Source organism: Cherax quadricarinatus, chromosome 54, assembly GCF_038502225.1.
Source record: "Cherax quadricarinatus isolate ZL_2023a chromosome 54, ASM3850222v1, whole genome shotgun sequence".
NCBI classification, from domain to species: domain Eukaryota; kingdom Metazoa; phylum Arthropoda; class Malacostraca; order Decapoda; family Parastacidae; genus Cherax; species Cherax quadricarinatus.
This window is the reverse complement of record NC_091345.1, coordinates 13049078-13054077: the sequence shown is the minus strand read 5'-3', so window position 1 is coordinate 13054077 and position 5000 is coordinate 13049078. Positions and strand designations below refer to the sequence as shown.

The following is a 5000-nucleotide window of genomic DNA, read 5'->3' as shown; positions in this document are numbered from 1 at the left end:
GTGCAGGTGGCAGGTAGGTAGCAGCAGTACAGCAGCAGCAGCAGACAGCAGCAGCAGCAGTGGCAGGTGGTGGTGCCAGCAGCAGCAGCAGCAGCAGCAGCAGCAGCAGCAGCTGCAGCAGTAGCAGCAGTGGCAGCAGCAGCAGCAGCAGCAGTAGCAGCAGCAGGCAGCAGCAGCAGCAGCAGGCAGCAGCAGCAGCAGCAGCAGCAGTGAGCAGCAGCAGCAGCAGCAGCAGCAGCAGCAGCAGCAGCAGTGGCAGCAGCACAGCAGTGGTGGTGGCAGGTGGTGGCAGCAGCAGCAACGGCAGCGAGCAGCAGCAGTAGCAGTGGCGGAGGCGGTGCAGCAGCAGCAGCAGCAGCAGCAGCAGCAGCAGCAGCAGCAGGCAGGCAGCAGCAGCAGCAGCAGCAGCAGCAGCAGTGGCAGCAGTAGCAGCAGCAGTGGCGCAAAGCAGCACAGCAGCAGCAGCAGCAGCAGCAGCAGCAGCAGCAGCAGTGCAGCAGCAGCAGCAGCAGCAGCAGCAGCAGCAGCAGCAGCAGCAGCAGGTAGCAGGAGCAGAAGCAGCAGCAGCAGCAGCAGCAGTAGCAGCAGCAGCAGCAGCAGCAGCAGCAGCAGTAGCAGTAGTAGTAGTAGTAGTAGTAGTAGTAGTAGTGGTGGTAGTAGTAGTACAGGGAACATTTGGGGACCGTCGATTCATCTAAGAAATAAAAGTCAGATTCCAGCTGTATTGGCTGGACACAGTCTTGCATACATACATGCATACACCGGACGTATGTAAGCCGCTGTGTGTCTTATGTATTGCTATAATTGCCTGAGTACGACGGTGGTGTACTGAGTTACTTCGTGTATAGTGTTTCTTTGTATATATTATATATATATATATATATATATATATATATATATATATATATATATATATATATATATATATATATTCTCTCTCTATCTCTTTCTCTCTCTCTTTTTTTTTTACACAGGGTTTGACAAGGTTAAGGATACATAGCTTTATTGACAAGCTATTTACAGGTTAAGGGTTCCTAACTTTATTGGCAAGCTAAGCGCTGTTACCTACATCAGATCATTTGAAAGCATTTTTATTGTTAAGAGACATACAAGTAGGGAACAGGATGAAGTTGGAGCCATCTGTGGGCCAGCATTTTCATTTGATCAACTGACTTTATCTCGTTGACATCATTATGCTGTACGAATGTTTTCCATACTCGAGTCATCCTGGGTATGTATGATCTCAGATGGAGTGATGTTCTGGAGAAGGGTACAACCAGAGTGAAGTTGCTGCTTTCTGCCCGTCTTGTGGCATAAAAGCTTGTTTCACGCTGTCCTCGAAGTGGATCCAAGTGTGGCATTTTGACAATATTGGCCTTGTACATAACAGTAAGGCCACCCACATCCCTCCTATGTTGAAGGCTCTGCTGAAATGACAGATCTATCCAGGATGGGTCCAGGCGAGAGATGAGACGTCTTGCTCTGTTCTCTACTCTGTCAAGCAGTCGCAGATGAGAGGGGGGGGGGGCAGGCATACCAAGAAAGTGGAGCATACTCAAGGTGTGAGCGTACTTGTGCCTCGTACAGGATCTTGCAACCCCTACTATCAAGCAGATGCGAGATACGGCGAAGTGCTATAAGCTTCCTGGCTTCTCTCTCTCTCTCTCTCTCTCTCTCTCTCTCTCTCTCTCTCTCTCTCTCTCTCTCTCTCTCTCTCTCTCTCTCTCTCTCTCTCTCTCTCTCTCTCTCTCTCTCTCTCTCTCTCTCTCTCTCTCTCTCTCTCTCTCTCTCTCTCTCTTTCTGTCTCCTTCACTCTCTTCCTTCACTCTCTTCCTCCACATCACTGATCATGTTCTCCTGACAGTAACTAATGATGAAGCTGCCGTCAGTGGCTGTCAACAGCTGTCAGCGGCTGTCACTCGTCAGTGCCGACTAATGCTGACTCGCCGCTCCTCAGGCTGTCTTTTGCCTGTCTCAGTGACGCTGTCGCTGCCATTTGAAAATTCCTGGTGTTGGGGTTGACGAAGCGAGATGGATGGGGGAGGCGGTGGAAACTGGGGGAGAAAGAGAGAGAGAGAGAGAGAGAGAGAGAGAGAGAGAGAGAGAGAGAGAGAGAGAGAGAGAGAATGAGGTGATGTAGATAACAGCTCTTAGCTTGTCAATAAAGTTAGGAATCCTTAACTTGTAAATAGCTTGTCAATTAAGTTACGGATTCTTAACCTAACCTTGTCAAACCCTGTGTAAACAAGAGACCTTACCCCTTCCATTCCCAAGGCACTTTCCCTACCTCTTCTAATTTTGATACATATACCTACACTCTCCGTCTATCAAAGCTTTGTGAAGATTTCTTTGGCCTTGATAACATGAAGGAGGCTTCTGAAATCTTGCAAGTCTTGGTACTTTCTTAAGAAAGATAGTTTCTCTCCCCTTCCACTCAGTCTTCCATAATGAAACTCTTCATTTAGACCAGCATCAAGTCACCCAGCCAGACAGGCGATCAATGTTGACTGACGTACTTACATTACAGGGTTTATAAATGGTTTACTATACCGAGAAGATAATGTATCAGCAGCAGGTACAACATTTACCCATCCATATATTCTACTGTTTTCTGTTCATTATTCTGCGAGACCGAGGGACTGATTACCTCCTCTGCTTCAGTCTTCTGTTTATGTCTCTCTATTGCACTGATAAAACCACTCGCTGGCGAAACGAGTGGCTTTATCATAACATGTATTAGCTTAGGAAATTTATCAAGCCACTGACTTGATAACGATCTTGAAGAGCGAAATGTAGCCTCGATGTCTCATTAGTTTCTCGTCTTACTTAACACAGGCAAGCCGAGGAGGAAGCCTTTTAGAAGACACAAAATCAATACTCTTCGTTAACCTAAATTAAATGGTACAAAATGTCTTCTGACATACTGGTGAATCCAAGGAGAGAGGAAGCGAGAGGAAGAAAAGACGGTCCTTATATGTACAAGGTGGATGGACTACATGAAAGCATCGCTACAGTATAATACATTAATACATGTTCATCCTAAATTTTCAACTATCCACTGAACGGTGCTAACAACTGTCTTCACGTAGGAGGAACACCAGTAAATACTCTTTACCTAACACTTAAAATGCTAAGTATCTACACTTAAACACTTGCTGCGCTAAGTGTCTAGAATCTGTCTTCATGGTGGACAGAAAATTCTCTCTCTCTCTCTCTCTCTCTCTCTCTCTCTCTCTCTCTCTCTCTCTCTCTCTCTCTCTCTCTCTCTCCAGGTGTGTCACTGTGACTCCAGAGCTTCACTAGTATCAGTTTATATAGCACTTCCATTTACCCTCTATAAAACATAGTGAATGATTACTGTTTAGTTAATATTTATGTCACTAAATAAATACATAAAAATACTTACGAGACCTGTGTTCACCTCTTCTAAGTAACTCACTTATCTCAGCTCCACGACTGCAAGGAAAATACGAGATAAATAGGGGAAAAATAGAATAACAAATTATATATATATATATATATATATATATATATATATATATATATATATATATATATATATATATATATATATATATACATACTATCAACAAGTGCCTTTGACAACCAGTAACTTATCATCTCAGAGAAATTAAGTTATTTATATTTAATCTTCCTGTGCTATTCAATACACATTGTATAATAAACATTCCCTTATATATTGATCAGAGTCATTATAATTTTAAAAGTAAAGAGAATAGGAAAAGTATCGGTATCGGCCGAAAACTTGGTATCGGCAAAACTTTGGTATCGTCCCATCCTTTTACATATATATATATATATATATATATATATATATATATATATATATATATATATATATATATATATATATATATATATATATATATATATATATATATATATATATATATATGTGTGTGTGTGTGTGTGTGTGTATGTGTGTGTGTGTGTGTGTGTGTGCATGTGTGTGTGTGTGTATGTGTGTGTGTGTACTCACCTAGTTGTACTCACCTAGTTGAGGTTGCAGGGGGTCGAGTCCGAGCTCCTGGCCCCGCCTCTTCACTGATCGCTACTAGGTCACTCCTCCCTGAGCCGTGAGCTTTATCATACCTCTGCTTAAAGCTATGTATGGATCCTGCCTCCACTACATCGCTTCCCAAACTATTCCACTTACTGACTACTCTGTGGCTGAAGAAATACTTCCTAACATCCCTGTGATTCATCTGTGTCTTCAGCTTCCAACTGTGTCCCCTTGTTACTGTGTATGTTACTGTGTATGTGTGTGTGTGTGTGTGTGTGTGTGTGTGTGTGTGGATGTTGGTGTGTGTGTGTGTGTGTGTACTCACCTAGTTGAGGTTGCGGGGGTCGAGTCCGAGCTCCTGGCTCCTGTGTGGATGTTGGTGTGTGTGTGTGTGTGTATGTGTGTGTGTGTGTGTGTGTGTGTGTGTGTGTGTGTGTGTGTGTGTGTGTGTGTGTGTGTGTGTGTGTGAATTTTACACTGATTTAAGCAACAGAAACTTACAAGGTTTAGGATGGTGGTTGTTGAAAGTGGGCGAGAGTGGGCTTGGTGGGTGTAAAAGTGGGCGAGAGTGGGCTTGGTGGGTGTAAAAGTGGGCGAGAGTGGGCTGGTGAGGGTGTGGGTGAGTGGGTTATAGATGACTTATGACTCGAGTGATGGTGGCCACCTCAGCCTAGCATCAAGAAGGATTAAAACCTATTAATCTTGGCCTCAATGAGGAGGGAGTTAGGTATGGGAGGGAGTTAGGTGGGGAGGGAGTTAGGTGTGGGAGGGAGTTAGGTGTGGGAGGGAGTTAGGTGTGGAAGGGAGTTAGGTGGGGAGGGAGTTAGGTGTGGGTGGGAGTTAGGTGGGGAAGGAGTTATGTGTAGGAGGGAGTTTGGTAGAAAAGAGACAAGAGAGGGAGAAGTGAGGGAGAAGACGGTATGTTGGGGCGAGACTGTGGTGGTGAGAGGAGAGATGGTGAGTTGGAGAGGGAAAA

General features: G+C 44.6%; 1 protein-coding gene across 5 annotated transcripts in view; it reads right to left on the bottom strand.

Moving 5' to 3' along the window:
• LOC128699145 (innexin unc-9-like) overlaps nucleotides 1-5000 on the bottom strand; it is a 162062-nt gene that overhangs the window by 63662 nt on the left and 93400 nt on the right. For 2 of the 5 annotated variants that reach the window (XM_070096632.1, XM_053791687.2), the window contains exon 2: nucleotides 3407-3456. The exons of 1 other annotated variant lie outside the window; for it this stretch is intronic. The gene's annotated coding sequence lies outside the window, so the exon portion shown is untranslated. The remainder of the gene's footprint in view (nucleotides 1-3406; nucleotides 3457-5000) is intronic. 2 more of the 5 variants (XM_070096634.1, XM_053791688.2) reach the window with 1 other exon arrangement.